Source organism: Protopterus annectens, chromosome 2.part0 (genome assembly GCF_019279795.1).
Source record: "Protopterus annectens isolate FY-2018-M chromosome 2.part0, PAN1.0, whole genome shotgun sequence".
Lineage (NCBI taxonomy): Eukaryota > Metazoa > Chordata > Ceratodontiformes > Protopteridae > Protopterus > Protopterus annectens.
The window spans coordinates 1,808,077,266-1,808,101,675 of NC_056728.1; the positions used below are offsets into that span (position 1 = coordinate 1,808,077,266).

A 24,410-nucleotide genomic window follows, 5' to 3' on the forward strand; every position below is an offset into this window, starting at 1 on the left:
AGCATACAGTTCCAGAATAAGAAGCATAAATCAACAGTACAAAAATCTGATAGAAAACCAGAACATTTTGCAAAATCAAGGACAGATGAAAAGCCACGGTCGTATTTGTGATCTACTTTGGATGGGGGAATACTCTGCACATTTACACTGCATAACTGCTTCTTGCCTTCCATGGACACATCCAGAGCCACTACAATGGGGAGAGTGGGGTGCAATAAGTATGTCACAATTTGAAATGTCTCTGGCTGACAGTGATGGCTCTGACACTCATGCCTCTCAACTTCAGAGCAAGAAATCTGGACAAAGCCATACATAGAACTAGAAGTGTGACAAGCCTAAAAATAAGGCCAATTTTTAAATATTGCTCTTATAACTTAAATAGAACAGGTAGATCTTGCATTAGTACAAGTTTTCTGAAGGGTATGAAATCTGAAACTCAAATGTCTGCCATTATTTTCTAACTTCAATCTTTAATGACTTGCCACTAATTTGCCAGAAAAACACAATTTTATGAAAACGGACCAAAATGTGATGCAAAATACCTGTCAAAAAGGGACACCTTTTTAATATTAACAGTTAACTTGAAGCAGCTAACAAAATAAGAGCATCCACATGCATTTCTGAAATAGAGGTAATCTATAAGTGATCATTACAGTTATATATAATTGTAAACCCTCCACATTTTCTTCCAAAATTGCCATTTTGGATGAGGGATTATTAGGGGAGAGCAACATTTTGAGCCAGAATTGGGGACAATTGAGATGTTTGGATATTCCTAATCTACAAAGTGATTTGCACGTACCTCTCAACCTCTTAATGCAGGAAATCTGAACAAGGCCAAATATATTGGGGAACATACAAACACTACTAAAAATTGCTCTTGTATAAACGTAAAGACAGTCTTGCATTAGCATGCATTTTTCTGAAGGTTATGACATCTGAAACTCAATGTCTGTCATTTAATGGCTTCATTCCTAAATAATTTGCTAGAAAATCACATATTTGAGAACAAACAAAAAATAAGCAGCAAATATCTATTCATTCTGCAAAGATATGGACAACTGAGAGGTATAGTTCAACCGGGGCTGTCTGAGCTTGCTACCCCCCCTCACAAAATCATGGTCAAATGGAGCCTCCCCCTGCAGCCATTCCAATGTCCCATTTATCATAAACACTAATGTGCATACTGCTTTACTTCTGCGATGATTTAGGATTTCATTTGAAAGTTTTATTTTGCATTTTACAGCACAAACCCTAATACATATCTGTTAAAGCAATGCAGTCTCACAATGAAAATAGACCAACATTAAAACTTCTCTGCTCTTGAAACTCGCATGCATTGAAACAGCACTGAAACCCACTTTACATTTTGCCAATGGCAAATATTAACTCTGGGCTGTCTACAAAATCATAGGCCCCTCGAACATAACATACACATGCTCTTCGATACACCTGCCTGACTGTATTACATTATATTCCTTGTATAATACAGTACAGTTGTTAGAGGGCATTTTAAATTTATTGTTTTGAACATTTTTCCAGTAAACAAAAAAACAAAAGCATCCACTAATGACAAAACTGCCCAATTCAGAACATTTCCATCATAAAAGTCTACTCAAGTCCACCAGTATCAGTAAAAAAATATACACAATCTCTGAAGTAGTAAACTCCACATTGAAAAAATTTGTAACTAATAAAGAGGTTGAAAGTGCCTGTTACTCTTGAAGAATAAATTGCTTTTGTTGCATGCAATAAAAAAATGAAAAGCTAGTAATACCGCAATAGGGAATGGATAGCAAACTGTTAACAGGTTCATAGTTACTAGGTATCTTTGCCAAAAAGACTGCAGCATCCACCCCCTTTACAACACAATACAGAATCAGCAATGCATTTACCTACTGTGGGAGTAGAACCCACAGCCTTCAGCATCTAAAGCAAGTACATTATCTGTTGTGCTATTAATGCGAGCAGACTAAACACAAGCAGCACTAAACTTTTGCTCCCCTGCAGCTCTCAGCTCCTTGTAAAATCTACTCCGACACCCAGCTGTATCTCTGAACTTTTAAGCACAAGAAATCTGGAAAAAGCCAAAATTTATTGGGGGACAAAAGGCCAAAACCAGGGACACATTTTAAACATTGCTTGTATAATGTTTGAAAGTTGCTAGAATAAAATGCTGCGTTACCACCATACATTTCACTGCCACGTCTTGAACCCAGGGACCCGTGCAAAGCAGTCAGAGCAACATACCACTACGCCAAATAAACTGTTTTGTGAAAGAGGAAGACTGAAACTTAAATAGCTACCATTTAGTGAATTCAGTTCTCACCATAGCACAGCTGTCAGCCTCTTAGCACAAAAGACCTGAACAAAGCCAATAATGGGTGACTACTACAACCACCAAACATTCAGTGAATTCAGTTCTCACCATAGCTCTCAACCTCTTAGCAAATAACACCCGGACAAAGCCAGTAATGGGAGAATATAGCTCCCAAACATATTCAGTGAAATCAGTTCTTACCATAGCTCTCAACATTAGCAAAAAACCTGGATGAAGCCAATAAATACCTGAACAAAGCCAATACTGGGTGAATACAGCCCTCAAACATATTCAGTGAATTCAGTTCTTACCATAACTCTCAACCCTAGCACAAAACCTGGACGAAGCCAATAATGGGTGGGGGATACAGTCCCAAACACAGGGATACATTTCAAATATCCATCTTGTACACTTAGAAAATTGCTAAAATAAAAGCTTTTGTTAACATACACTTTCTGAAGAATATGAAGTCTGACAAGTGTGTCCATTTTTTTTTAACTTTTGTTAACCAGGAAAGTCTGACTTTGAAAAAAAAAAAAAAGCTAAGTTTTAGCAGAGGCCCAGGGAGAAACACTCCAGACAGCCAAGAATAAAACCAGAGAACATGTAGCTGTCAGGCAACAAGGACACAAATGCAGAAACCACAGATTTTATGAGGAACAGAAAAAGTATGAGGGAAAATCCTGCAACATTTTCACAAATGGTGATGGGTAGGGAATTCAGGCTCTTGCCACTTGGGCCCAAGGTACAGGGTTCAAGCCTTATTCACTATCCACCACCATGTACACCTGGGGCATTTCACACACACACACACATGTCCCGCCTGTGTGAGTTCCTGCTCACAAACCTTAAACTGACAACGATGATGTCAGCACGCCTGCGACTGGACTCCTTCTTAAAGGAGAATGTGCGTAAAAAAAAAAAAATTTTTTTTTTTAATTATCTAGCCGCAGCCAATTCCAGGGGGGTGCAAGTGCACCCCCTTGCACCTGCCTGCGGGCGCCCTTGAGGCTAACCTATTAAAATTGACCAATGACCTGGCTAAATTCAACATCCCCTTCCAACTCAATGACCCCTCTACTCATGCAAAATCTTTTACTTCCAAACTGTATACACATGTAAACAAATGTGTAGATGCAGCTGTCCCCCTCCAAAGAAAGCATAATGCCAAATTTCAAAATAAACATCTGTAGTGGAACCTAAATTTAAACAGGCTCAATTTATTTATTTATTTTATTTTATTTATTTATTTTACATTTGTTAACCGGGTTAGTCTAGCTGAGTTTTTGGTTCATTTTCAGCAGAGATCCGGGGAGAAAAGCTCCTCTGGACTAGCAAACAATTTATTAAATTTTAGTAACATAGTACTAACAATCAGCTATAGGATCTTACAAGCAGAGACCCGGAGAGAAAAAAAATCTCCTCAGGCAATTCAATTAAACAGAGTATTAACAACTGGCAGACAAGTATGTGAGTTGTTACAAACAAGGTTTTAAACAATTAGCAGAAGAAAATAATCAATAATAAAAAAATAAACTTATTGCATGCAAAAATAAACCTAACTCACATGATGCCAAAAAATGCTCTTGCTAAACTTAACAGGGATCTCTGGACCCTGATTAAATCAATCAAAGTTAGATACATATATAAAAATACCCCTGCAGGTGAAGGATAACCACAAAGCCTTCTTTAGTTATTTAGAAAAATAAGATCTAGTGCTTGTCATATGACTAGTGGATTTGGAGAAGTTGGGTATATTGTGTAGGCAGTGGGGTGGTGCTTCCTGAGATGGATAGGTATTCAGCAGTGATCTCATCTGACTGAAAACTCATTTGATAGAAAACCTTCTCCACAACAAATATACAATAAAAATGTTTTTGCAAGGGTGGGAGCCAAACTGCACCCCCTCATGTGGAGCACTTTGCCCCCCATCCCACCCCTCCATGGTCACACACTGTAAATAAAATAAATAAAAAAAAACTGCACACAGTAAATCAGTTCTAGAGCACAAGCCCAAAAATATATACATCTAAGGATGTAACATGACACTGTCCATTGCAATCCACACATACTCTGTTAGACTCACTTTCCTAGTAACTCCTATAAGAAATAACACCATCACATAATTTCTATAGACTTCTACACTTTTCTATCAAATGATTTTTCAATCAAATGGGTTTGACTATTGGGTTTGAATAAAATGTGCAGTCAATCAATAACATAGATCAATTTAGCAATACCAGGTATGTGTTCAGAATCTGTGGGGACTGGGGGGACAACCTCCTGCAGATGTGACTGCACTGTGTGTGTATGTGTGTGCATGTGCATGCGTGTATGTGTGTGTGAGGGAGTGAGGGAGAGTGACAGAGAGAGAGAGAGAGGTGATGTGGGACCACAGATAGGAAAAATGCAGATCATGGATATCTTCTACCACTGGAGTGTCCCTTCTGAGGAATGGCATTGGCACCAAAGCTCACTGGTGGAGATGTCTGCAACCCCCAAGACTGTGATTACCTCGGCTTTGCATGGGTCTGAATTCTGCATATTCCACATATGCATTGGTGTCCATGCAGTACTTGATCAGTCAGGCACACTACAGGTGGGTGGGGTGGAGGAGGTAGTAGTATCTGCAACTTACCTTAAATGTGTGGTGAACACACAGAAGTAGAATATTAGCATTGTCCATGGCAACTGTATCAAACACAGACACTGATGATCCCATGGAGACAGGTGAGGGATCACGATCCCTTTCCAATTCAACAGTGAGTTGGGCCATGTATCAAAAACCCTCATGTGCCTCATCATGCAGACTACACAGTGCACCTATCATCTCTGCCATGATAGATGTACTGTCATGCAGGTTATGCAGTGCAGCTATCATCTCTGCCATGGCAGTGGTGGCATATGCCTCTGCCTGGATGATTACCTTGCAGATCCTTTGTGCCATGACCATTATGTCACCCATGTCAGCAATGAACATGAGGCATGGTGATGATAGCTACTGAACCCTGTCACCAATGCTTTATGCAAGAATTCTAGCACACCACAAATGCATGAGTAGGGACAAGGACATTCCCTGAGTAGGTGTGTCGGGTGTAGCCTGTCCTTTCATGAACTCTGAACAGGTGAGGAATGGGTTCCACAAATAACAGATGCAGGTGATAGTGTGGCCTCCAGTGTAACCATTGTCAGTAATGGCACTGTGCCCTCAGACTGTGCTACCATGAGGTTACCATCCCTGTCATTGCCTAATGTAGCACTGACATCAGGCATGCCTTGTTCCATAACTGCATCACATGTGAAAGGAGACTGATAAACACCCATGTGCAGCATTACTGATATATGACAATAATACCACCCTGTAATGCACCAAAAGTACTGATTACAGTTGACAATTTCAGTAGCTCAACAAGTAGCATACTCACCTTTGGTGCAGAATGTTCTGGTTCTTTTCCCTTACCCAATAGCTGGATTAAGTTTCCTATACTGAAGCTGCAGTACAACATAAGAGGGAGGTGCTGGCCTCCTGAATGTGCCGTTCTTTAGATGAGATGTTAAATTGGTGCCCTGGTTGCTCGACTTGATGGTAACTCAGCTGGATGCAAAATATTCCCAGCTCACTAATCAAAAAGAGTAGCAGAAGTTTATTAAATCATAAAAAATATTTCATGATATCAGTAAACAAAAAAGTCATAAGAAATGTGTACTTTTAAACACTGGACATGGTTTGGAAAAAAAAAACAATTTCCTGATATAAGAAAGACAACTAGAATTTTACAAAATGTAACCAAAGAAACAATAATATCTAAAGTAAAGTACCTCCATATTGTTTTTGCCATGATCAAAAAAGAATTTTCCTAAAAACGATTCGGTACAGTTACAATTCCATAAAAAGTAGAAATCAATAGCATTTTATTTCTTTAATCCTCTGACTTTAAATTATGCAGAATAGGTATACAATGCAGAAGAATTTCTAATGCTAATTTGAGAAAGATATGCAATTCAATTCTGCAGTGACGGCTTCTCAAGACCTTAGTTCCTTATTGCACAATAATAAAGATCTAACAGTTCTTCTACCTGGCATGCATGATACAGATGTTCTTTCTTAATTTTATATTTCAGTTCACAGTTTAGTGGCAATTTTACTAACATTTGTCTCCAAAGAAAATCATATAAATCAGGGACATGTCTAAGGTGAATTGTTCAATTACTAAAATGTGTGTCATCAGGCAATAATGTCCATAGTATAGTATAATAACACTCATCCATGATTCCGATATACTATATTTGCTAGATAGTAATGCATCCTCCAGAAAAAGTGGCCACAATCATATTTTCTGCAAATATTCTTTAATATAAAAATTAGGATGTTCTTTTTTCCTCTTTAAGCATGAAACATTATCCCATTCAGAAGAATATTTATACAGATCAAGTTTTATAAATCCATATTAACTGCGGTGGTGGTGCTGCGGTAGCATTGTCACTTCATTGTAAGACACTGTCCAGTTCGATTCTCAGCTAGAGTGTCTTCTGCGTGGAGACATGCATGAATGGGCGTACCTTCATTGAAGGTTGTGCATCAGGGCTGGCAACTCGGCACGTAAAAAACAACTGCCAATCATTAGCGGACCGGAGTTCCGCTGTGGCGACCCCTAACTGGGAAAAGCCAAAAGGACACAAACAGTAGCATTCAATTTTTAAGCCCCCGCTTAAATTTAAATAGGATAGATGGACAATAGGATGTGTAGGACCTAGACAACCTTCCTCCTTAGAGAAATACAGAAAGCCTCTTTTAGTAGTATTCAAAATAGTACCCCATATCCTTTCAAAATAAAGTTGTTAAAAGAGGGTTTTGAAACAGCTTGGAAAAGGAAAAACCATTTGCAAATATCTCAGAATACATAAAACTGACAGATGTAAGAAATAAACCTATTTTGTACAATGATAACTGAAATGTTTTCCAAATACTAACACTTTTCTTCATTCATTCAAAAATGCCTTCCCATTGTTTCATTTGCACATGCCAAATGCCAAATTTAATATACAAAATCAAAATCTCTGTTAAAGAAAAATCAGCAGCTTGAATAGGATGAGAAACAACACATCCCTGATATTTAGATACATTTAAAGATATAACTTCTTCTTCTTTCGGCTGCTCCCATTAGGGGTCGCCACAGCGGATCAACTGTTTCCATTTCTTCCTGTCCTCTGCATCTTGCTCTGTCACACCAACCACCTGCATGTCCTCTCTCGACACATCCATAAACTTTATCTTAAGCCTCTCTATTTTCCTGTTACCTAGCAGCTTCATCCTTAGCATCTTTTCCCCAATATACTCTGTATCCCTCCTCAGCACATGTCCAAACCAATGTAATCTTGCCTCTCTGGCTTTGTCTCCAAACCTTCCAACCTGGGCTAACCCTCTAATATACTTATTCCTAATCCTGTCCATCCTCTTCACACCCAGTGCAAATCTTAATATCTTCAACTCTGACACGTCAAGCTCTGATTCCTGCTTTTTTGTCAATGCCACTGTCTCCAACCCATATAACATAACTGGTCTCACTACCCTCTTGTAGACCTTCCCTTTCACTCACTTACTGGTACTTGTCTGTCACAAATCACTCCTGACACTCTTCTCTACCCACTCCGTCCTGCCTGTACTCTCTTCTTCCCCTCTCTTCCACACTCACCATTACTCTGAACTGTTGATCCCAAGTAACAGTACAGATATACATTTAAAGATATAACTACTGTGTGTAAAATAAAAATCAATGTGGGAATTACATTTGGAATCCATATATTATTTCCTGTAATTTAAATGATCTCATCAGCATGTGAAAAAATGAATGTGAATTAAACATTTCCCATCATCTCCTATTTAGCAGGACAAAAATGAGATTCAAGATCCATAAGCATGGTATTCATAACTAAACTGAATAGAACGTTACTTATTCATCCCTCTTTTAATACTTATTTTTTGAGCAAGCCAATTATTAACAAAAATTTTATTATTTTTTATATGTGTATAAGGAATTTGCATAATGTGGCTAAGCTTAACATTAATATTATAACTATTCAAAATATGCCATAATGCTTTTTTGACATCACGTACCAAACCACATGTCCCTGTATATGTAATAAAATCTCTCCTTTCCATAATGAACCACAGCATGCCTTTAACATGACAATTTTTAATGCAAAATATGCTTTCATTTTACACACTTTACCAACAGAGGACTAAACCTGGTTTGCAAATTCTGAAAATGGTTTTGTAATCTGCATTACGTAAAAGCGATTGGTCTCTGTTTTTTTATATCTTCCCTTTCACCTTTATGTTTATAAATCAGTTTATTGATACCCTGACAGGTCACAGTTTCAAAAAAAACAAAGCTTACAGATAATACTGTATTATAAGTGACATAATCTCAATAGTATAATACTGTACTGTAAGTGACATAATCTCAACAGTATAATACTGTACTGTAAGTGACATAATCTCAATAGTATAATACTGTACTATAAGTGACATAATCTCAATAGTATAATACTGTACTGTAAGTGACATAATCTCAATAGTATAATACTGTACTGTAATTGACATAATTTCAATAGTATAATACTGTACTGTAAGTGACATAATCTCAGTAGTATAATACTGTACTATAAGTGACATAATCTCAATAGTATAATACTGTAATGTAAGTGACATAATCTCAGTAGTATAATACTGTACTGTAAGTGACATAATCTCAATAGTATAATACTGTTTTATAAGTGAAATAATCTCAATAGTATAATATTGAACTATAAGTGACATAATCACAGTAGTATAATATTGAACTATAAGTGACATAATCTCAGTAGTATAATACTGTACTGTAAGTGACATAATCTCAATAGTATAATACTTTACTATATAGTCTATAAGTGACATAGTCTCAGTAGTATAATACAGTACTGTGAGTGACATAATCTCAGTAGTATAATACTGTACTGTAAGTGACATAATCTCAATAGTATAATACTGTACTATAAGTGACTTAATCTCAATAGTATAATATTGAACCATAAGTGACATAATATCAATAGTATAATACTGTACTATAAGTGACATAATCTCAATAGTATAATATTGAACTATAAGTGACATAATCTCAATTTGAGTGGGAAAAAATCTCCATGAGAAGTTTTAAATTGAGTTATTCTACTGGTTTCATATTTGATAAACTTACTCATAAATGTGGAATGGAACACCATTTTTCCTTGGACATTATACTTCTTCCTAAAAATCATTTCCTGTATTTTTCATAAGACTGCAAAACTGCTTTCCATCTGAAATTGTCTGATAATGTTTTGATCTTAGGTAGAATCATAATATTGCAATATGGTGAAGTGTAACCTTTAACTATTATTCCACATTTCATTTTCCTCTTGTAAATACTACTGTTTGCATTTTTTTTTCTTAAAAACACGCTTGTGCAGGAAGCATAAAAGGGTTTCATGGTCAAATAATTATCCCACAAAAAGGACAGATGTTGTTTGCTTGGAAGTCAGTTCTGAAACCTGACCATTATGCTTTTAATACCTTTTCCTTCTGGACTGATCAGCAAATTTCTACCTATTTCTATCCATAAGGTTTTATTATCTGTTATCCAGACATTAATATGCCCACATTGAAAAAATTTATATAATCACATATTAAAACATAATCTGTTTTTGTAATATATGTATCTTTTCTATAAGTATGGCATAAATATGGACACAACTTAATTCTACCACATTGTATTACTTCCTGAAAAATGTTTTTACATTTTTATTAGGTTTACCCATATGTTTATGGGGTTTACAATTAAAATCAATTATTAAAATATTCATATTAATAGAAACATAAGGTTTTGAACTACCAAATAGAGCAGCTCTTTAAAATAAATCTGAGAAAGCATAGAAAAAGTAAATTTATAGGCCCTAGAAGCACAATCACAAATCACAACTATCTTTGGAATAAGTATAGTAACATCTAGAATATTAATATGAGACCTATAAAAATGGTAAGACCACAACAAAAATCTCCACCAGACCTGCAAAAAGATCGCGCTTTCATGTAATACTTGTAAATGGTTTTGCTGTAGTGGAGTCAGGTACCAAATATCAAGGGGATAACACATATCTACTTGCAGGGAGTTATTAAAAGGCAGCATTGTTATCCTAAATATTTAATTAATTGTACTATTAATATTTAAAGGCTAAATTGTAAGACTAAGCCCTTCTCTTTTTTAATATTTTTGTTAACACCTTGCCTCAAATCTTGTGCATGTAACCTTATACCAATAGTACCATTTTGTAAGTCATTCTCATCAGTAATATCATTATCAGCTTAATTATTAATACTCACATCATCTGGAACTTGAAGTTTAACCTCTTCATCTGCAGAACCTGCATTGCTATTTATAACCTTGTCCTCATTTGTACTAAGAAAGTCTTTACCTGTTAGACTGTCTCACATTGTTTTGTAATTTCTGTCACAGGAGGATTTTCAATGGTATTAGAAGGAGGAGAAGCTTGATTTGCTATAGAAGAGCAATTAAACCAAAAATGGCCCTTCTGTTGGCATTTTCTACAAAAGGTAGGACAATCAGCACTAGAATGATCTCCTTCTCCACTTTGTATGCATTTTCTCCTGTCACAATCTTGTATTAAATGTGAAAAGGAGCCACAATAAAAGTGTGTCTTAATTTGGCCCTTCTAAAAAACATAACCCCTTTATCAATTAATCATAATGCAGCTTGATATATGTTTAATTTTACCACCTACAATTTATAATTCTATCTACACTTCTCATCACCCATTCCATATGTTTCTGTCATAACAGATTTTACTAACATCAAACACTTCATGGTATATGGCCATAAAGAAATATCACAGTTTAGTGGAATCAATATCTGACGTCCAATATTGCACTGTCAATTTTTTTAATGACGTTAGTTTATGGCCTGAAAGGAGTACTCATACCATTGTGTATACAAGGCTTTACTATCACACCAATGATGAAACCTTTTTATAAGCTCTAAAGTTTAAAAAGTTAGCCCACAAAAAAATCTTCCTTGCCAGTATGTGTACATAACGGTACATTTTCAATTGAAAATCTTAAAGGAGCAATCACATTTTCCCAAACAAAATAACTATTAATAGGTAATCTGTCTTTCTTCCTAATACATACCATAGGATTCTTGAATATAGAACTGGTGTCCCAACTCATATAGTAGTTACTGCTTCCACATAAATTTTAACAACAGGAGATATACAGTCACAAGACTCAGTAATATTTATTTATTTAATTATTGACATGTGTTTACCATAAAAGTCTGACTTGGCACAGTTGTCTTTTTTCAGTGAAGACCATGGAAGAAAAGCTCCAACCTGTCATATTTAATGCAATCAATATTTACAATAACAAATTTTATAATGCCTTTCAGTTGATACATAACATAATAGTCAGTATAATAAAACTTGTATTGATATTCACAAATTTAAAATGTACAAACCTTGTACTGAGACTTTACAGATGGAAGAGTGATGTATTTGATAGATAGGTATAATTTAAGAACTACAATAGAATGAGGTATTAAAGGAGATAAGGAAGTTTGAGTGTTAACAGAGAAGTAGTGATGGAATGGTAATTTGGTTGTGCTAATTAGAAGTAGGTATAGTAGTTTAAGAAGTACAATAAAGTGAGGTATTAGAAGGGGATAACCAGGTTAAGTGATTTGGTCTTTTAAAGAAAGTCATAAGAAAGGTGATGAAAGGTGTTAGAGAGCTATAGTATGTCTCAGGTGAGGATAAGGGACAAAGCCAGGAGGCAGAAAGGAAGTCTTTTATTAATGATTTGAAAAGATAAAAGTTTATGAGAGATCTGTCTGATAAAGGAATTTTATTCCAAGTTCTAGCTATGCCATTGGAATAGAGACTGACCCCAGCAGCCCTCTTTGGTTTGTAGATGGTAAGCAGTTGCATATTATTTGACTGAAGGGAATAATGTGGAAGATAGCATTGGAGTAGGGGTCTAATTGCTGGGCAGGTGGATAGGATATGGATGATTTTATGAGTTAAGGTGACCTGAGTATAAGATAGCTGGTGAGGAAACTCAAGCCAGTTAAGTGTTTTTAGTGCTAAACAGTGGTGGGTCCAGTAAAGTTTGTTGAAGTGAATCTGGCTACTTTGTTATAGCACTGTTCAAGTTTAGAACTAAGTGAGGCTTACACTTTGGTAATGATAGAGGCTCCATATAGGAGAGAGGGTAAGAGGTAAGTGGTTGCTAGCATTACCTTGCCAGAGTCTGTAAGGAATTCCTTTACTCTGTCTACAGCACCTAGTGTTTGATAGATGTTCTTGATCCTGTTGTGGATATGTAAATGGAAATTTATAATTGCTGTTGAGTGTTATGTAAAGTTTTTTTGTGTGGGGGGTAACTTCAGTTATGTTATTATTTAAGGAAGAAATTTTAAAGTTGTTTTTTTCCCATGGAAATGGGATTTTGTAAAAAAGAGAAGTATTTTGGGGGGATTAAGTAGCAGGTGATTATCCTGTAGCCAACTTACAATAGAGTTAAAGGCTTCTTAAGTAATTATCTGAAGATGTATTAGGGTATCCAAAGGGCATATTATGATAGAATTGTCAGTGCATTGTAGGAGGGATTCTTGCTGAGAGGATTTATGTAGATTGTTAGTGAATATATTCAAGAGTAGAGGGCCAAGAATGAAGCCCTGAGGCACACAGGTATTGTCAGGAAGGAATGGAGAAAAAGTGGAGAGCCATTTAACAGACTGTATCTGCAGTTAAGTAGTTGTTAAACCATAGTAGTGTGGGTTGTGATAACATTAGGTAAGACAACTGGTACAGGAGATTTTGGTGAGAGACTTGATCAAAAGCTTTAGCGAGATCAAACAATACTGAGGAAACAATTTTGCCTTCATCTGTGGCTTTGTTATTAGTATATTTTAATAAGGCTGTGGTAGTGCAGTGGGCAGGTCTAAAACCATGCTGGGTGGGGGTCAGGAGCTTTTCCTGAACAATATGTTGAACAGACTGCTTGTGAATGCATTTCTCCAGAAGTTTTGACAAAGATGATAATATAGTTATTGGTCTGAAACTGGCTATATCAGATGAGGTTCCTCCTTTATGAAGGGGATGATGAAGAATGTTTCTCCATAGAGAAGGAATGTATGATTCCCTGACAGATCGGTTAATTGGAGGAGATGCTGGATAGGTATGGAGCTGGCAGTCAGCATGAGGTATTCTGCTGGGAGATTATCTACTGAAGGAGAATGGGGTTTTAGTTTAAGAAGTAGCAATCTGATGGAGGTTGGGATAGCTTTTAGGGTGAAATTGGGGGTTTGCTGTCTGAGGAAAAAGCAAGTAAGGATTGTTGAGAGGAAAATATTTAGTAAGAACTTTAATACTTTCTATAAAATGTATGTTAAACTGACTAGCTATTTCAGAGGGAGTGTTATTTGTGGTAGGATTAGGAGTGTTGAATGTTTCTAGGGTGGAGCATATTATTAATAGAGGGCCAGAATTTGTTAGCGTTGGAAGACTGACTTAGTAAAGGATTACTAAAACAGATTTTCTTGTCTCTGAGAATCTGTCCTTTACTATGGTTACATAGTTCTTTAATGGACTGTAGGTTTGGGGAAGTTCTGTATTTTAACCATTTTTGCCAAGCCCTATTTCTTTCATACATTAGGTGCTTACTTTGAGTGTATAACCAAGGACTATGGTTATTCTTTATTCTTTTTGCTCTAGCTGGAGCCAAACTATTGAGATCTTTCAGGAAAAGGGAGTTAAATTTGTGTACAGCTTTGTCAAGTGGAATATTCTTTTTTCAGGATAGACCAGTTAAAGGAGCTTAGACTTCTGTTAAATCTATCAAGGTTAAAATTAGTGAGGTCACGAGAAGTTCTACGTAAGTGTTGTTTGACATGATGGGTACTGAGTCTGTTTGCATATACAGAGAGGTGATCATTGAGAGAATCAGCAAGGGGGCCACTGGAGACATACTTAGTGGAATTGGGCACCAACACCTAGTCAGAAAATGAGCGGCAGTTTTTGTAATAGTTACATGTGGGAGACAAAATGAGTTGAGTTAATCCATATAGGTTTAGGCTAGTTGTTTGATATTTTATGGAGATAAATCTGCCAATTGAAATTAACATCACTTAGGATTATCTTTTCATTAGAAACTGTATCTGAGATCCAGTTTAGGATGTTTTCAAGAGTTATAGAACTATTACCTGGGGGAAATATAGAGTACTAATAATAGTTGCGTATCATTATTTAGTTTAAGATAGGAAATACAGAGTTCAGCATTATGGAATTTGCGAATATGCTTATTGTACAGTAGGATTTCAAGATAGTTAGGGTATAGTAAACCTACTCCACCACCTTTTTTTTTAGTTCTATCAGCCCTAATTATATTATAACCAGAGAGTGATATTTCAGAGTTAAGTATATGGGATTTAGCCTTGTTTCAATTATGGCAAGAATATCTGGTATATTGTAGGAGATCCAGTCAATGAGTTCAGACATTTTATTATGGATGCTATAAGTATTCAAGGAAATTAGTTTAAGCTGTTTTGGTGAATTTGAGATAGATGAGCTGAATTTTGATAGTTTGAATGTCTTAAATTCCATCCCATTCTAGCGCAAGCATAGTTGCTGAACTTTGATTTATGTCCTTTGACATGACTATGTAGGACTTCAAGACTTTCTGAATCCATAATGATTGAGAATCATGATCAAAATTCTCCATAATTTCTCTACACAGAGTAGGAGCCACATCATTTTGTTGGTTATTGATCACTCTGTCCACCTAAAGTGTACCACCCCCTGAATGTTCTTCAGGTTTGTAATTGTACATCCTCGTACAAGCTGTTTTTTTTCTTGATTTAGAACTGAGGAACTGCACCTAGAAAATCCCTCTTGTAGTGGATTGATATCAAGGCTTGCGAAAATAGATGGTACATGTGCCCCTAGCCATGACCAATAAGTATTTTTGCAAGAAAGCTATAACACAAGAGAGCTCAGCTCTTACTTCAGAAGGTTCTTTCAAATATGAGCTATTGTGATAACTAGTCACACTTCTGACGTATCTTACACAGTGATTAGACAGCAGCATTGAATTCTGTCTGGTATTTCTCACTATTGTTAGTTTTAGTCATGGCAAACAGACTTGCTGTAAGTTGTTGCTGCAGGACCTGTTCAAACAATGGACCTATGGACCTTTTAACATCTTGCTTTTCAATTCTCTGTACATGGGTTTTTGATTTACTGCTGTTTTTCTTAGTAAGCCCATGACACATGATGGACGTCAGTCAGTATTAAATGTTCCATATTACAAAAATAATTGTCTCTTATTTTTTTTTTTCATAAGGAGAACAAACAGACTGGATTCTTCTATCCAGCCAAAAGAAGGTGAGACAGGCAACAGCCATTGTATAGGACATTTTTTATTGTAACACCTATCCTCATGTCAGGTGAGCGGAGAAGGCAGTTAAGAGAACCAACTCATCACAATAGCAAAAGCCAGTTTGTATTCCTGACTCAGACCATGTGTCAGATGGTTGTCAAACTTTGTGAAACTTAAGTTGTCACCTCACAGTAAGACACTGACTGGTTCTACTCTCAGCTAGAGCGTCTTCTGCGTGGAGACATGCGTGAATGGGTGTACCTTCGTTGAAGGTTGTGCGTTAGGGCTGGCAACTCAGCATGTAAAAATCAACTGCCAATCATTAGCAGACCAGAGTTCCGCTGTGGCGACCCCTAAACGAGAAAAGCTGAAAGAAACAACAATGATTAGAGACTACTACCATTATTATATCTAACATGAGATGTGATGTTTTGAAGAGGTCATTTCCTGTGACAGAAATCTACAGATTCATGTTAAATGTGTGAATGGCAGTGCACTAGCAGAAATGAATAAAGTTAAGAGTCTATAAATGTAAAGCCCTGTGGTAAGGAGAGATAGAAATTTAACCTGAGATCCAGCTCTTGTTACATTTGTATCAGACTTCTCAATGGTTACATTTCTCAGCTGTTCTGACAAATCTGATTTTGAGCACTTTGGAGACTGAACAGCATTTTATTCAATGGCTTTACCTCAGTATTGTCTCCTATTAACTGTACTGCAACATTATACTTGAAATGACCATAAAATCTAGGTCCATGAACACAATAATAACTATATTCCTTCACTCAAACACATATCTAAAATGCTATTTAGAGGTCATTAGATGAGCTGAAGTTTTTTCAGTGGTTTAGAACATTACAAAACATTTGTTTCACATTGCAGTTCCGGTATATTCTGAGGATAATTTCTCCAAAGTAGTGTTTTAACTATGCCATTATGCTTTAGTGCTGTATTTTCTTTATGTCCATACTACTAAGACTGAATCTTCATCTTTGCACAAAGTGATTATATTGTTTAGGGAAATGAACATATTACAAAGAATACTAAAAAATTGTTTCTTCAATTTCACTGTTCTGTAAAACCAGAACACTGAGCACTTTCATTAAACTGATTTTCTTTAGCCATCTGTGTTTCTGCCAGTGTTGTTGGTTTTCGTTTTGGGTGTTTTTGAATGATACTATCATTCACCTGATGCAGACCAAATACGCAGAGTCACTACCAGCAACATGAACAATAAATGCACAATCCCCTCTCCCACAGGTGAGGAGATTGTACTGTCCCAGAATGAAGACGTGACATCACTTCTGTTAAGCATGGGTCATTCTGTCTGTGCCCAAACTACAACAGACATGAAAAACTCAATAATTTTGTTCTTGCAGGGAGGGGGTCAGCCCTCCTGCACCTCCAGCCCTCCTGCACCTCCCATATACCATCTCTGAGGTTGTACAACAGTGGAGAAGAAAGCAAACTCCACTGTCGGAGAAAGTAATTTTGGCAAACAGCACTCGATATTTTTGCATTCACCAATATTACTTTCTTGGTGAGAAGATGTGCTTCCACAGTAAGCACCACCCCAGGCAGTATCAGAGATCTGCATCCCCACTGAGTTGAGCAAACACATCACTGAAAACAGACAAGTAGGTGGCTATCACCATCATTACTTCAAAACATTCCCTGACCTCAGTATTGGCATTGGCATCAATTAGCAGATATACAGATCTGTGATGCAGGCACATATGGCTGCCACTCAAACCATCCCAGAACTGTTTAGTGTGCTGTATGACCTGTGAGAAAACTGCCAACAATTGGATGTGACATTCTGTCCATGCATCTAGAGGCATGGGGCAGGCTCATCTATTAAGGGCAGTTGTAGCACACATGGCAACAATTCGTGCATTCATGTGGCAGCAGAGAACTGGCCACTGTGGTCATGCTGGAGGACAGCTGTAAATTGAAAGAGTGTTTTCTAGGTTAAAACAAATAGCAAACAGCATTCCTGAGATAATCATGTTGTTCATGCTGTCCACTGCTGTCTCGACCTCTAACTGTGGATGATCATCTTGACATAGCCGACACTTGTCCAGTCCCACTGTGGCCACCACTCCTATCTCAGGACAATCACATAGATTTAGACAACACTCATCCATCCTCACTGTGGTCTCCACTCTCACCATGGATGTTTCTGTTTATGTTGCTGAGGTTATTCAGGCTCCACTGTGGGCACTACCCACTGGGCATGCCACACAGAGTCCCACATTTCGGCATGTCTTTCAACTTCTTAGCCCAAGAAATCTGATAACACCAAAAATAATGGAGGAAAAAGGCCCAGAAATAGGGATGCATTTTAAATATTGCTCTTATAAATCTGGAAAGTTGCTAGAATAATTGGTGTTGTGTTAATATTCAATTTCTGAATGATGTGAAGTCTGAAACTCAAATGTCTGTCATTATTTAGTGATGAGTCCTCAATGAGTTACCAGAAAACCACAAAGTTTATGAGGAACAGATGAAACATATGAGGTAAAATTTTGGATATCATCCAAAAATCTAGACAGTTGAGAGGTTTTGAGCATGACTCCAGTCTCCTGTAGCCTTACCAATGCCTAAACATGGCATAGTGTCTGCCGTCATTTTACAAGATCACAATAGTGAGGGCCACAGCTACATTCCCACATGAACACCTAATGTGGTACACCATCCCTCAGATGAGCAGCAGCATCTAGAACTGACAGCACAAGACCATAGAACATCCATCCAACATTATATCCAGAGTAGATCTACCCCATCACCAGAGGAACTGATCCCCAATACCAGATAATGCCTAGTTGCCACCTCTTTGCCAGTGCCTCAACATATTGTACCTGTCTCTGTCTCTCATGAGGCCTCATTGCAGCCATTTCTTCCGATGACTCCTCACCCAGATCCTCTTCTCCTGCTGCTGCTACTGCAGGTATATCAGCCACTACAAAGGGTTCTTCTTGTTGTAAATATTATCTTAACATATCTAACTTGGCACACACTACAAATATCTTGCTTCAGATCTCTGGAGAATGCTGTAGTGCACCAGGAGGTATCCAGGCAACAGAAGTAGGCCATCAGCACTGCAAACACATGTCCCATGATGTTCCATGTGTGCAGTAGTGCAGTGTTGTCTGCCATCTTCACCACAGTCTATAAGCTGTGGATAGGGATCATCAGCTATGGCTCAAAGGCATATGCGGCATCAGCCACAACACATATCAGCAAACACCATTGTGTGTGGTTTGCTACATAAGATCATGGAGCAAGACCTCCGTGGTATCTCTGGTTGACAGTGCGCATCCCTGTCAACTACATGATCCTATGTAAACTCATCCTGCATGAGATATTGGCACAAGTTGCATGTGTCAGATGTGGGAATCATCAGAAATGCATGCTTGGCACACAGACACATTGCATATAATGCCCAGTGCAATGCACGTAACCTAACAGTTGATTATGTGGAAGTCCTTCCAGGCAAAATACCAACATGGAGCAAGTGGGGCTTTGATAACATTGTGGCTGCAGAAAGTAACCCCCAGCATCTCAGGGAAGCAGGCAATGTTGTAGAATGCCTACAAAGTGATGGTTCTTCTCTCTGCAGTCACAGAAACCAACATATGCTCTTCCAAATACACCAGGATCACATCTCCAGTAAGAGTGTTGAAAGGTCCATATACTAAGAATGGTTGTTTTGTTTTATTTTATTTTATTTTGTTTTTCATTAGTTGACCTAGGTAGTGTACTGACTGCAATGAATCATTTTCAGGCTCAGCCCAGGAAAAACACTCAAAAGAAGAAAAAAATACAATAAAAGTAAACACGGTAAGATACCAGTGCAAATGCATAAAAGTAAACACGGTGAGATACAAATGCAAATGCATAATGTGTTGTGTGTATATATATATATATATATAAAATTATGGCAACATGGTAGCATACATTGATAATAGTAAACTTGCACAATAAACAACATTTATGTTTATTTTTGTTAGCGTTTGTTTACTAGGATTGTTGTTAAGTTACCCTTTTTTAGTGGAGGCCCAGGGAAAAACGGTCCAGTTGTAATATACATACAGAAGGCACAAAAAGAAGATAAGCAAAATGAAAATGACTTAAAAAAATTGACAGAATTAATATAAATAGAGACACACAGTAAACATAAATAATGTTTTAGAAATGACAGTAGTATATATCAATGGATAACAAGTTTAGTGGGTCGTGAATACAATTTAATAAAGAGTGCAAAAATGATTCAAAACAAAGTGGACGGAAAGAAAAAGACAAATTCATATGCTAGACATGCTTTTAAAAAAGTGAGGTTTGAATAAAAACAGTATTTGAGTAATGTATTGGTGGAAATGATAGCTATATAGCAGTGTGCAGGAGAAGTGAGATGAAGTGACAAGTCTTAGAGGCAACACCAGGGAATAAGTTGAGGTGCCACCACTGAAAGTGGTCAGATCATGCATTGGTTGTGGTAGACACTGATGCAGACAAAAAAGCAGTTAAGCTGAGTAAGAGGAACGTTGATTAAATGTCATGAAGAATGGCTGTAAGGTGTCAGTTTATGATTTGTGACTGAGTAGGGAGGATACAGAAGAGATGCAATGTTAGAGGGAGTGAAAGAAGAAGGGAAACCTAAAGCAAAGTAGTGAGCCAGGAGATGTTGAAGGGGAATAGGATGGTGTAATAATAATATTGGGAGATATGAGGAGACCAGAAGTGGTAAGGTAAACAATATGTCAGCATATTGCCCTTAAATAGGGTGAGGGATAGCATAGCTTAGAATATACTGCCTCTAAAGATTAGAAGTTTGGTGTACCCGAGAGGTGAGCAGAAACATAGTCATGTATTCATTACATGTTGGTTTAACTGAGACTTCAAAGATTTCACCTGAAGTATGTGTTTAGGGGCAAGGGAGAAGGAGATCCAGATTTTAGAGATGTAGGAGGAACAGGGGAACATTGCCAGCAGAGTCGCTTTACTTAATTATTAAGAGTATTTTTTAAATACTGAGAAAAGATGCCTCTTTGCTGACTAGTGCTGAAGGACGAGTTAGGCTAGGGAATTTTTAAGGTTTGTGATTAAGTTATCTGGGGTAAGTAGTTGAGATAGGGAAGGGAGAGACACAATTCTAGCCAGTGTAGCTGTTTTAAGACTACAAAATAGTGAAATCTGTATGTCACATTAGAAACATATTTGGATACTTTATTTTAGCATCACTCAAAGGTATTGGCCTGGATCGCCTAAAGACTAATGAAAATAAAAAAAAAAAACTAATGGGAATGGGAGCTACAATGGAGGATGGTTGGAAGGGGAAAGATGAAGTAATGTGTTTTCTAGCATTATCTTTTAGGTAAGGTTTTTATCTTATGGAGGGTGACAAATTTTTAATGAATTTTTAGTACATCTTTACATGGTAGGCCAATTTCAAATTGGCATCAGTTATTACATTTAGCAAATTAGTGTGGGTTACTAATTCAATTTTAAGCTGTTTGTGGAGGTTAGAGTAAAAAGGGATTTCTGAGTAGAGAGCTGTTTTTAGAATGAACTTGGATTTTTGGGGATATAAAACGATGAGAATCAGGTAGCCATGTCTGAATAGAGGTAAGGGTATTCTGGGTAAGTTGTAGCAGTGTATCCATATTTATGGCAGCACATATCAGAGTAGAATCATTATATATTCAAAAATTTTTGCTTGCTGCATGTTGGTCATTCACAAATATGTTGAATAAGAAAGGGCCAACATTACAGATGGGTGGACTCCTATTGTGATGGGAAGGAAAGGGGAGATGTTATTTTGATGTTTAATAGCACACGTTCTGCAGGATAGGTGGATAGGTAGCTGTCAAGCCAAGTGTGTGTATCTAGGCCTATGGAGTACATTTTGTAGCTGTTTTGTCTATGAATTGATTTCAGAAATCTTCAATAAGTCAAGAAAGACTGCAGATACTAGTTTTTACTCATTCTGTTTTGATTTTTGGTGTTTATTAAGTCAAGAAGGGCCATAGTAGTGCTGTGATTAAAGCGGAAGCCATGATGTCTTGAAGACAGCAGAGTATTCTCTAAAATAAATAACAGTTGTGTCTGGATACATTTCTCAAGGAATTTTGAGAATGAATATAGAATAGGTATTAGTCTGTAGCTAGTAAGATCTGTGGAAGTACCACCCATCTGTAAGGGTAAGAAGTACATTTTTTTTCCAAAAGTTGGGAATGTAGCTTTTTTTAATGGACCAGTTAATTAATATAGGAACTGGGAAGACCTGAGCATCTGCTGCCATTTTACTGTATCCTCCTGGTAGATTATCTAAGTCAGCGATGGTAGTTTCAGTTTTAGAAGTATTTTTTTATGGTGGAAGTAGAGATGAGTTCTGGTGAGAATGATTTGTGATGCAGTGTTAGTTTAAGGGAAATAAGTGAGGTACTGAAAGTTGAGAGAAGTTACAGAGATGATAAAGTATGCTTTGAATTCGGAGGTTAAGTCATTCAAAGGAGAGCAGAGGGACTAGGGTAGGAGACTTGGCCAGGATTATAGTTTGCTAAAGAACACATGAGTTTTGGTTTCTTTTGATGTAGCATTTGGAGACTAGTACAATATCATTTCTTGTCAAATTTAATCTTTTTTCTTGGTGCTGTTTCTGAGTTATTTATATTTTTCAAGTTCAACTTCATCTTATTTTTTTCTCCGTGTTTCCCACGATTTGTCTCTGGGTGATAAAAGTTTGGTTAGTCTGGAGAGCCAGAGTCTTAAATTTCCTTTGATTCTTTTGGATCTTATAGGGGCATGTACATTTATAATGAAGAAAGTATATTGAATACAGAAGCAGTGTCATCTAGTTGAATGGTCAGTAGCTGTCCCTAATTTATTAATTTTAAGTTTGAGATGAAAGCATCTTTTGGAAAGAGGACAGATTGCGAGCATGGTTGTAGCAGTGCAGTTTATAGACATTGTTGCAGTCCCTTATAGCGAAAGTAAGGAGGTAGTCACTTAAGCTGTCTAGGAGAGCACCAGAGAAGATAATTTTTATTTGGCAAGTTATTAGGAATCCAGTCTATAGTGGATTTCATATTTGAATGTTTATTCTAATTAGCTGGGAATGTTATAACTGAGTCACTTTATATAGGTTTATCATATCATTAGATATTCAATGTCCATTAGTGTGCTCATCAGTATTTAGACTGCCAATCATGATAGTTTCCCATGCAATATTTGATGGAGCCCAAGAGAAGAATTCTTTCTGCTGCATTGGTATTGTTCTCTAGAGGAATGTAAACTCCTGTTATGCATAGATATTTGTGCTTATTTAGTTTTTTAGTTTTAGAAGGGACATGACGATTTAACCATTTTTTTCTGGGGGCTTCAGGAACGAAGAATCAAGTTAAAGGAATTGCTGTAAAGTGCAGCAACACATCCTGACTTTTTTAGTTGTACATAGTCTTATATCTGTAAGTATCATATACACACAAACACACTACATATAGGACACATACACAAATAAGTGAGTAAAGACTGGAATATTCAGAGAAAAATAAGAAATTAATCTACTTGGATAGCCCAGGCATCCTACTTGATTTCCTGTGAAGACAGTACACGTCTACTAGTGTCTGGATGATGTCTCTCTCTCTAAGCAATAGTGGTCAACACTGTCTTACCTACCCACCTGGTGATGATGATATGTCAGCTGCTGACAGACTCTTCTGCGACTTTGATGAGGTGGTGGCAAACAATCAAGATCATAGACACTGGTTTCCTAGACAGCTGCTAGAATATGCAGAAAAGCTGAAGCAGATGTTACTCCTAGCATCTTAGCACAAGCAAAGCATCTGCTCACTGTAAGACAATAGTTTTCAAATAAGCAGATTGCTGCAGGCCATTGTGCAAAGTTTATATATTTCTGAATCGTGACAATAAATTACTTGTTAAGATATGAGGCTATAGCACAGTGACTAGTAGTGGGGTCCAGTTAAAAGAAATCTATCTATGCATAAAATGATAGCTTTATACTAGCAACTCTGTGCTAATTAAAGTTGAGACAGTTGCAATAGGCTGAATATGTAATACAATGGGCCGGATTCACGAAGGCTTGCACGGAGTCTTAGAGTAGAGTAAGACTCCATGCAGCCATCATGTCCGATGAGCGATCCAGGAACAGCCTGTAGGGGTGTGTAAGAGAGGTCCTAAAACAGCTCTTACACGGACAGGGCTGGGATATGCAAATTACCTCAATTGCAGGTGAAAGGCATGCAAATGAGGTAGATTTGCGATTCAGGAAACCCGAACCTGTCCGAGTAAGAGCAGTGTTATTTGCAGAAATGTACTCAGTTGACAACTGAGTACCGTTCTGCAAATAGCAAAACGGAGCCGTGACAGCTCCAAATAAAGGTTGCATCTAGTGCAGGAAGCATGCCAATGGCCAAATATACGGCCATGTGAAATGTTTCTTGATGCAATATGAAAATAATAATATTTTATTTTTTTTCGCCGATTTCCGATGTTTAAGCGTAGCGCAGCACCGCGCAAACGGTGTGCGCTCTAAAACCAAGAATACTAAAAATTAAAACCCACAAATGTGGATTTTATTGAAATTGTTAATGTACAATG

General features: G+C 37.1%; 1 long non-coding RNA gene across 2 annotated transcripts in view; it reads right to left on the reverse strand.

The window, feature by feature from the left end:
- Positions 1-24,410, reverse strand: part of LOC122793636 — a 576,122-nt gene that overhangs the window by 396,917 nt on the left and 154,795 nt on the right. For both annotated transcript variants that reach the window (XR_006363501.1, XR_006363500.1), the window contains exon 2: positions 5,746-5,940. This is a non-coding gene — a long non-coding RNA (uncharacterized LOC122793636). The remainder of the gene's footprint in view (positions 1-5,745; positions 5,941-24,410) is intronic.